The sequence below is a fragment of the Morone saxatilis genome, unplaced genomic scaffold (assembly GCF_004916995.1).
Source record: "Morone saxatilis isolate NCDOM2014 unplaced genomic scaffold, NCSU_SB_2.0 Contig4, whole genome shotgun sequence".
NCBI classification, from domain to species: domain Eukaryota; kingdom Metazoa; phylum Chordata; class Actinopteri; family Moronidae; genus Morone; species Morone saxatilis.
Window position 1 is genome coordinate 8177882 of NW_023339984.1, and position 11138 is coordinate 8189019.

Here is an 11138-nt window from a genome sequence, read left to right on the forward strand (position 1 = left end):
TAATTATCCATATTTCAGTGTTTTATTCATGAGTGCATAGCCACGGGTAGAATTAATGTTCATGCATGTTAAACTACACATGATTTCCTGTTGTTGGTCATGTGAGAGAAAGAGAGCTGCACTTATGAAGTAATGAATGTGATGAGCATAAATTACATCCGGGTTGTAAGCAAACCCATTTGCATGTTCTTCTGTCTGCTGTGTGTATTTTGGCACACTGCTGTTTTATTCCGTTACTGATGTATGTTCTGTGCTCCCATCACTTTTGCTATGCATTACATCAAGCCCAGTGGGGATTAAAGCTTATCTATAGTACTGTTAACCATATGCTGTGACAACAACCTCATGTCCCCCTTATCACAGGGTTAGCTGCTGACAAGACAAGGTGTTATTAATAATCAAAAACCTCTGAACTGTTCACTGGGATGCAGCCCAACAATGCATGCAATGAACTTGCACAGAAATTATACAAGAACAACCTGAACTACATGGCAAATGTAAAAATGTTTTAAATATTAAGTAAAATTGGCTTCATGTTTAGATATCAGTTCAGAAAGAGACGTTAATTTGACACGTGGGAAACGGTGGCAGGCATTTTTTGACACGGTTACATGCAGTCTGATGGGAAGTGCTGAACCCTCTGCAGAAATTAGCATGGTAAGAGAACACTGCATGCTTAACACTTAACAAATTGGGAGTGAGCTGGCCACAGTAGTGTAGTGCTTTTGTAATCACTGGTGAGAGGATTTGTGAGAATATAAATAGCACTTTCATTAGATCAATACTGTCATCCCTCCTCCGTCGGCTCACATTAAGAGCACAAGCTGGGTAATAATGGAGGACTGGTTGGACACACTCTGTAGCATTCTGTTTGATCATAAGGGGTGGTGTCCCCTAGGGCGCACTCTCCGGCCTGCTGATAAATTCATCTTTTTGACTGTCCCCATGGGAGCTTGCCAATGAGTGAGGGACATTGACTTTTCATTAAGGAGATCACTGCATTGGAAATTGAATTTATTTTGGGCTTAAGAACATAACAGAACTGTTTGCGAGTCGGCCCCGAAGGCCACAGAAGAATGCCAATACACTGAAAGCTGATGGAATGTTTTGGTTGACTAATAATGCTCCCCCATTCCCTCTAGTGAAATACACACAGGTGTCAAGAAACTACACGCAAAGTTGAGGACGTTGCTATTATTATTGAATATAGTGTGCTATAGTTGTTCTTTACAGTAGGCTGTTAATGCTGTTAGCCTAGTTTGAAATGATGATAGCAGCCCTGGGCATATAAGAATGCTGCATACAGCTTCATACAGACTGCATTAAGAGTTGTTGACACACCCAGCAGGCTTTGCTGTATAATAGCATTTGTGTATATATGGGTTATTGCATTTGGCACATGTTAGAAGCAGAAACATACAAAGTATTATTAATAAAAGTTTTAAAATAAATGTTTTTATAATTGCACCAGTAAATATCCTAATAACTGTGCCTATGGTTTGACTCATGACACAGTTAAAAAAAAAAGTGGCATCATTCAACAGTAGCACCAAAATGGGCTTAGTCTATAAAAATTCCTTCATTTAATAGGCTCATTACATTATACAGTATATAATTGTTCTCTCACAGTTCCATTGCAGGAGATTCAATGTTATTTAGAGACCACCTAAGTTCATGACGGTTTAGCAAAATATCAAGGGTCACTCTCCGGCACTGTACCCTGCACCTATGCAAAGCTTTTACACTTGCTGTAAATTTCATCAAGGTGAGCTAAAGTGTTTACCCCATTAATTTATTTCAGCTGAAGCCAGAGCGCTGACCCATAAAATGAGCTAAGATAATACTGACCTTAACATGGTCTTCTGCACATGGAGGTAATTGCAAAGGCTCCAGATCAATCAATATTGACTTGCCAGGTTTTTTCCCCCTTCCCCACCCACTATTGCTTCAGCTGAATGTGTAAAATTGGCTTTAGATGGATGGAGAACATATCCCTGATAGTTTAACCTTTATCTAGCTAACATGTTCACTTATCTGTACAATTATAGATTTTGCCAGTCAAGCTGTTTCACAGAAAATCTGTTGAGTGTTAAAAGACTGGAGAGTACAGCTAGGCAAATTGTGGACTGTGTGTTTAAGTTGAATTCTTTAGAAGACTTAAAACAAATACAATAAAACCTTTACTGTTGAAAGTGTGAAGTCTTGTCTATACATAAGCATTACAGTCTTATGGAGACTTGCATCTTTTGGCACATATCACCCCAGAAATGAAATAACTGATATTGAGCAACAACATTTCAACAATAAATTACGGAGAAAAAACAGCATGCAGGCGCACTCACATAAACACACACACACACACCTTTACATCACAATCGCTGTGTACTCTAAGGCATTTGATTTCTCTTTAATTTTTCAAGGTAGGGGCACAGACTTAGCAGGCATTTCCATCTTGACTTGATAAATCTCCCAATCTTCTTTTCCCTGCCACACTGAAGTAATTTATTTTCTATCTCTCCAAGCTATATTTTCCAGTTAATATTTCATTTTTTTCATACAACCTGACAAAGGATGCCACAAGGGATGATAAGAAGTCTGAAACCTTTGCACTCTGTTCTAGATACAGGATTTACCTTGAGAATATTTCGAAGAAATAAGACTTCTAAAATAAGCAAGACACTTAAAACAACATCGGTGTGTTCCTTTTGAGCTGTACAAGCTGCACATGGTCATCTTCTAATAGTTAATTCTAAAACATAAATTATTAATGTTACATATTTTTGTGCATTTAATTCAAGTTCATGGGTTACAACCTGCATTGAGTACCTGATGAAAACAACAAAACAAAACATGCTCCAATGTGTCTCCCCTCAGGTAAAAATCACAAAGACTGGGTGACTAGAGTTGCTATTTAAAGAGTTTTCATAACAGGAAATCCTGATTGTGTCACTCAGACCTATTTTCATACCCAGCAGCTCATTCATCATTGATATTCCACAAATGTGCTCTGTTTTGACTCAGGATTATAAAGCGCAAATTCAAAGTATTAACGTCACTGCATAAAAACTATGATCTCAGTGATTTACAAAGCAGGGTTGTATTCTTTGCAGCAGGACCAAATTACATGTTCCTTGAGTGATGGGTAGCAGTGTCCTTCTGGCTATTCAACTCGCCCTTAATTTGAATTTGATAAGATTTCTTTTTGAGACATTGTTAGGCTAATGTAAATTTGGAGGGAGGACGAGAGCCTACCGCTGGCTTAACTTTGATGAGGTGTTAATATCTAATATCAAAAGCAGATAAAACCCTTATTAGCCCCAGTGGTCTTGCTAGAGTGGGAACTTATTACACAGAGGAGATGAGACGAAAGCAGATGAAGTAATAAGACTGCCAGGGGCTTTGTTACATGTCCTTAAGCTTTCTGATGGGGTCAACTTAATTTTGTGACTTAAATGCTGAGGGTTTACGGATGCAGACAAGCTGACATTGTTTGAGAGATCTAATTCAGACTCTCATATTTCATAGACTGCAAACATCTGGGGGATTACAGTGTCTCGAGCCAGAGGCAGTTTGATAATCGGTTGTCATTTTAGGAGTTGTATGCCCTTCCCAGCTTTGGCGGTTTCTAAAGGTCTTTGGTTCAATCAAATGTTTGTGAGATTAGTTGGCTGCACTCCTTTCAAGAACCATTTCCATGTGGGTTGGATTTTAATGTTTGCCTTTAGGCTTCTTGTGGTGAAACACTGAAAATATGTCGGAAGACTGATAATTTGGGACTCTGAAAGTTATTTTGAGGCAAATCTAGCCATGCTTTGCTGACATTTAATGGTCAACAAGGAAATAATACACATTGTAAACTCGAACCAGTTATGAAATGTAACAGTCTGCAACATAAACAAGGATCATTGGGGCAGGATCTATACTGAGGATGTGTAGTGAATTAGTAAGACTATAGCCATGCTAACTGCTCTGTGCAGCACAGTACAGTGCTTTGATCAAAATGTCAATAGCAGCATTCTAACATACTGATATTTAACAAGTAAATTGTTACCATGTTTACCATCTTAGTTTAGCTTGATGGCATGCTAACAAGTGCTAATTAGCAAAACAAAAAGCATGGCTCGGGCTGGTGGGAGCTAAATGAAAAGATAAGGAATCACCACAGTTCTTACAGTTCATCCTTAGAGGGACATGAATATCTGTGCCAATAAACGTGAACCTCATGGTGGCGCTACAAGAAAAGTCAGGGGATCACTAAAGTCATGAGGATTTATTGCCTTGGAAACATGAATATCTATAGAAAATGTTGTCCTTCCATGTACAAGACAGGGCGGATTCTGTGTTTACATCCATGATTCTTGACAGAGCACAGCTCAGACAGAGAATGTCTGATTCTTTATGTGATGATAAAACCATATTATCATCACTATCTTATTGCTGTTGTCTTGTGTTGTATAAGGATAAATACATTTCCCTCATCCTTGAGAGTGATCCTCCTAAGCGATGGAGCAACAGACCAACAATGCCAACCATGGAGCCATGTGTGGCTAAGGAGTAGTTTTTAGAATTGGATACAAGGAGGACTTTGTTGTGGTAGTGAATTTGTTTTCACCATGAATTTCTTGCTTTTACAGTCCCTTAGAATAGATGATGTTAGTAGTTTAACCTCTTTAAATATAAATGCAGCTTTATATACACTGCTGACTTGTAAGGCATAGTAAACTACCTTGCTAGAGCTCTATAGAAACCACAAAGTAAGCACACTGTTCGCATGCCACAAATCAATGCTTTGGACCAAGAGGAATGAGCTTTTGACTCACTGACTGAGGGATGTCATCAATACAAAACATTCACCCTAAACAAGTCGGAAAACACCTTGGGTTCCAGCACTATGTCCCATTGATTTCTGTTCAGCTCAGCGCGGATTCTGCAGCATTTAGACATTTAATTCCCTTTCAAGCAAAGTCATTACACAGCCGAGCATTTAATTAAGCAATCACAGCGGCGCAATCTGAGTGATTCAGTGTCTAGATGAAGGCCAAGTTGGCAGTGTCTAAATGTAGGCCGAGTTGGCATTATTGTGCCTTTACAGTTCATAATGAAGCTGCTTCTAATGTTTAAGATTTCTGGAAAAATTTAATTTGAGAGAATGACATGGCCCTTCCTGAACATAAGAAGCGTACAGCGCCTCAACAACAGCTCGGAGCAACAAAAGAGAAGTAAACATTTTTGAATTCATACTCACTAAATCCACATAGTTAAACTCTTAATTAAGTGTGTTAAAGGATTTTTCGAGATGGAAGGAGTCAGGTATTCACAGCTGACCTATTTCCACCACAAAAGAAACATCATTTGAGGGGCATGGACACAGATGTGTCCGAGGATGTACTGGGGAGGTGTTCTCACCTCTCCATGCCTCTGTGAACAGGGCGACAGTTTATTATGTCTGGATGTGGCCTCTGTGTGCTTGGTTTGCTTTTCCCCAAATGAGCTCAGCTGTAGTGACATTGAAATTTATAAAATGTTTATAGTTGGTCAGTCAGCACTGCGTGCTGTGGATTTCATAAAGAACTTTGGACAACTGCAAATACAGTACTTTGATGTTTTCTAATTTTCGCAAATCATTTGAATTATCAAGTCTTCTTGAAATTGATTGCCTTGCCACGCTGTATCAGCACTGTTTATCTAAAAACAATTACCCAGAAAAATAGGAAAACAATATTTAGCACGTTGTGATTCTTTCATTAAACAATGCTATCAAAAAATGGAAAAACGTCTGCAGCCAATACAAAATAGACAATTAAATTCATATCCCACTGAAGCAGTGTGGACATACAGTGTGAATGAGTTTATGGACTCAAATTACAAATTGCTTACAAATTTAAGTCTCTGGTAAATGGAGAATTAATTTCATGGCAGGCTTGCCACCGACGCTGCAAAAACCCTATTCAATACAAATGCTGTGTGGTGTTCTGTGTGATTCTTCTTCTCTCTGTAGTGGGCAGGTGTGCAGGTGGCACCAGCACCTGCAACTGCACCTGTGCAGTTTGTGTCACAGTATGTTGGTCTCTGAAAGCCATTTGTTCTCAGTCAGGTTAGTGTGCTCTCTACAACTGCTACAAATATCAATTGTTTTAAATTTTTACTTCACAATTTGATAAGAACAAAAGAACTCAAGCTGTGATTAGATATAAATCATACTGTCTATGACAATTTTAAAGGAATAGTTCAACATTTTGGCAATGCTTTCTTGCTGAGAGTGCAATGAGAAGATTGACATTCATTTTATGTATGTACAGTAAATATGTGGCTGGAGGCAGCAGCTGGTTAACTTGGCTTAGCAAGGACAAACTGGGGGATACCACTAGCTTGGCTTTGTCTGAAAGTAACAAAATCTGCTTACCAGCACCTCTAAAACTCGCTGATTAACACTTTGTATCCAGTCGGGACCAATCGCCTCTAAAGCGAATTTTCGCCTTGTTTCATTCATGCAAATTTGACTGCTAGATTGTTTGTGGTCTTTCAGCCAAAATAGCCAATGTAGCAGCTGTGTACAGACATTAGCTATAAGCTAGCTAGCAACAGAGCCACTGACAATGTCTGTGTTGGGCAGTGGGTTTGTTCAGCTCAGCCTCTGACTGATCTCACTAGAAACCCTAGGTCTGTTATTTCCCTTCAGTCTTTCTCCTTTTCCTTCTAATCTCTGTATGTCTATGATGCAGATTCATAAAGCTCTGGCATGAATTTTTCCCTTGGATGCCTCTTTTCCATAAATTCACGCTGCCCTGGGCAAATTAGCGTCAAATTGCATCTTCACATTGACTTTATATGTAAAATTGTAAAATGTACTTTGCGTTCTGTCTGAATACACAGTTATGCTTCAGTTTTCATATGGATTAAACAAAAAAATATATAATGTCTTAATTGATGACCTATAAAGGTGCTCATATGTGGACTGTACAGCCATGAAAGTGGTATCAATCTTCTCATCTAACTCTAGGCAAGAAAATGAAGAAGTGTATTTCACAAAATGTTGAACTATTCCTTTAACAACACATTTGTATTTGTTTTTATGCTGTTTGGTATGAGTAATGTTAATGTACAGCTCAATGTAAAGACCAAAAAGCCTGTACCACAGTGATTGTGGTATTCTTGCTTGATAATGACACCTGGTGCTTCTGCGTTTTTAAAAACTATATTTTCACCAAACTTGAACTTTGACATTCTAAACTGCGACTACAGATGTTAATCAAAGTCAAAACTTAATCCAGGCCTGATAAGATGCTCTATTTAACAGACCCGTTTTAGCGGGGGGCTCGATCAGGTGAAATGAAGAGGAACTGATTGCTTGTGGTGATTGTGCTGATTACATTTTAAATTTAAAACTTTCCTTCTCGTGCATGGACCTGAACAGTATTGCAGACAATGACATAGCAGGCTTAGTAAATGCCAAGGTGCCTGCAATCTAACAGACTGGTAGGGAAACACCACACTTTTTACTTTACTGGAGTTACAGAACTGTGGCTGTCTGGATTTTATAAATGGACAAACAAACAGAAATATACTCAGGATAATTCTTTGTGTGTTGTTAGCACTAAGTATGGTCTACGAATTCTGTAACTATGTGTACATATGGCTATTTTCCTACTTGGCCAAATCCCTGTCATTGGTAAAATGTATAGATAAACACTGAATTATCCCCACCAGATCCAAAAGCTGAAAATGCAATTTTCATATAATCCTTAATAAAACAATCATGTAGGAGGGAGAGTTCAGCATTCCTGACTCTCTCTTTTTCTGACTGTGGGCAGAATTCACAATGACTGAGATCCATGTTGCAATTTCCCCCCTAGTCAAAACATTATGGATGCTTGTGCTACAGCTGTCATATAAATGGCATTTGAAAATATGCGATGAAAGGAATTTGCATGAAATACGACACAGGATAAAGCATTAGCATATTGGAAGGGGGTATTTGCAATTGTGTCCTGCCCTCTGTTAGAGATGACAGATCATGTCATGTTACATGCATGCGTAAAAATCCCACAGAAGGATCCTAACTGCTATTTAAAATCAAAATAATTTCCAAAATAAGGAAATATGAGTGTGTTCAAAGCTGAATTTTACCGTGTTTATATACACAGAACTTAATGCAGGTCTAGTTGGCATTCAGTCCAATCACTGTTTGTAAGCATGAATAACCTTGTGCTAATGTAAGATCACAAGAGGACTGAGACTAATCTGTGCTATCAAACCAATGTGAAACCTCTTTCAGTGACAAAAATGGGAGACTCACAAATCATTTTGCAAAATCACATCAAGTTTTCGGAACTTTTGCATCCCAGTGGGTCTAATATCATGGCAGAGATATCAATTTCAATCCGGAAAATCGCTCTTGATCTTTTTTACATCATTTTGCATCTTTTCCAATTCGTTCTCCAAAGATGTGTTGGCGTGACACCGCAGATCAAGGAGTTGATGGCAAACTCACTTGCCATCTTTCTGACTATGTGCTGCAGCTATGAAAAGTTAACTGTGAGCAGGAATCTTTTAAAGCCATTCTGCTTTACATTCAGTGGCTAAAGCATTGGTCATGGGAAACACTATCTTCTCCTGGATGTTTTTGCTTGCATCCCATGACCAGCTGCTCATCACTTTAGCCATTTTGTAAGAAAAAAAAATATATTGCACTGTATATAGCAAAACAAAGGTTGTCTTTCTGCAGCACTGCAGCAGAATATCTATATCACATGGATGATATTCAAAGTAAATGGTCATAAAATCATTTTACGAGCATGCACTGGATTGAGTCCAAGCTCTCGCTCTCTGGCTCAATCAGTGCACGGATACTGGTGTTCAAAGCTGTTCTTCTCCAACTCTCCCAGCTTAACTCTGGAGAAGAGTAAGGAAAGGTACAGTAGTATGATGATAAATGTTTCTTTCTGTTTCATTAAGGTTTGAGTGTGGGAGTCAATGGACACATTGACTCCCACACTCAAACCTTAATAAAGATCTTTAAAATAACAATTTCAGGAGAGTTTACAGGATTTTTTTCCCATATTCGTCTTTTCAACTTCTAAAGCTTAATAAAATAATAAACACTATAAACCTTATAAATGAGAATTATTTTGATGGCCATAAACATCCATCTCACACAGTGGTATATCTGTCCAATTTTACAGTAAATAGTGTAATTTTGTTTGAGCATGAAAAATTATATTATTGTGACCTTTTTAGGTGAGGGCAGACAGGAGGATTTTCTGTGTTGAAAAGTACACGGTTTCCTTGTAACACTGAAAAAGACAATTTATTTGCCATAGTGTCTTAATAACAATAAGTAAACACAATCAACTTGACATCTGAACTGGATTGCTTACCATGGTTGTCTATTGTTAACAAGGTTGCTAAACGAGACAACCTAACGCAGACCTAACAACCTAACTCTAGACGCTATATATTTTCAGTATATATTCGTATATTCGCATATGTTGTGCTGTATACTATATATTTTCATGTTATCTGAAGACTTACAGCTGCATGTTTTCATTTCAGTGAAAATTGTGGAATGAAAGCTTAGCAAAGGGACCGGGAGATTTAGCAAATACAATGTATGCATATAACAACAATGGCAGGAAGTCAGTCATTAGTTTTAACAAGGGCAATATAACAGAACATTTAATTTCTTATATAGACAACTGTACATATTTCTGAAGTTGTTTACTAGTGGAATACTGTACGTGCCTCAGTAAAGATGTCGAGGGCTGTTAAATTTGTTGCCGTTATGGCTTGTGTTTTGTCTTACATTCACCGTAATACATTTCACTGACTGTGACAAACAGAGTGCAAGTCTTACAGCAAATATCAATCATTGCACTATGAAAATGTGGCATGATTGATGAATATTAATAGCCCACGCCAGGAACTGCAACCCTGCGACCAGAGCCCCTGTTGAATTGTAGTTTATTGTGTAACTATTTGTATTGGTTGAATATTATTGTTCATAGTTCATAGATATTAATTGTTGCATGTGATGAGAAACAAAAGTTGATTTTCGCAACTTCTCAAAATAGTTAGCAGCTGTACATCATGGAAAAAATATTTGAAATATCCATCTTTCATCACCCATCTTAACTTACCTGTCCTCATCATATTCACCAATATTCAACTTTGAGTTATGATATCCATTATAAAACCATATCGCTCTAAAGATAAACCACAAAGAGAAAAGTAAAATCCTTAGAGAGGCCTACCTTGAGGTCGAAGGTGTGAAAGTCATGGAACATTCTCTCTCCTGAGACCTGTGACAGAGCGGGGGAGGGGTGAGACGTCAGTCATGATTAGGCCACGGTGCAATTACAGAGCAACTCCTCTGACAGTGATTGATCAATGAGGAACTCCCTTAATGAAGACAAGGACCCAGGGGCTCCCAGGAGCAAATTGGCAAAAGTAAGTAGTGGAAATAGTGTCCCAGATTGCCAAAGCACTAAGAGGATCATACCATCTGTGGCGTAAATACAGGTGCATGTCTGATTTCACACAGCTGGAGCAGAAGCCAAACTGCAGTAATACTAAGACTACCAACCATGATATTCCAGCATTCTTATTGATTCTAAAGTCTCGTCTACTATTTCCTATAAGGACAATGTAAGCTCAAATAGTGATTCCAAGGACATCATTTTTGTTTAATTCATTAATACATTGAATACATATATTGAATGTATTTTAAGACAAAAGTCCCCACAATGAAAAAGTGGAGTTGTAATGCTTCCTTCCCCTATTTAAACCTTGTATACTGGTCTTGTGTCTTCAAATTAAAGGTATACTGAAGTTTCTGACCACTAGCAGTCATATGAAGCTCATTTTAAGAGCTGGTCCACATTTTATAAATATCTCATGCATGAGTGCATGCAGTGAAGTAATACAAGGATGATGGTTTCATGTTATTTCAGTGAACGACATTTGGCATTTGGCAGCATGTGCCAAGAAATGTGGCAATGCACCAATAAAGCGGAAGACTGCTAGCAAGTAAATGTGGATATATATAGTGTATGTTTCAAATTCTTCTACAAATTGGCTTTGAAAATGTTTTGTGAGGATGGAAATGGCATCAACACATTTAAAGGACCAGTGAGTAGGAT

At 38.1% G+C, this 11138-nt stretch overlaps 1 protein-coding gene across 20 annotated transcripts in view; it reads right to left on the minus strand.

Moving 5' to 3' along the window:
* The window catches only part of LOC118337894 (receptor-type tyrosine-protein phosphatase delta), a gene marked incomplete at its 5' end in the record, with an annotated part of 344600 nt that overhangs the window by 167468 nt on the left and 165994 nt on the right, over positions 1 to 11138 (minus strand). For all 20 annotated transcript variants that reach the window (XM_035675051.1, XM_035675039.1, XM_035675038.1 and 17 more), the window contains 1 exon segment: positions 10251 to 10298.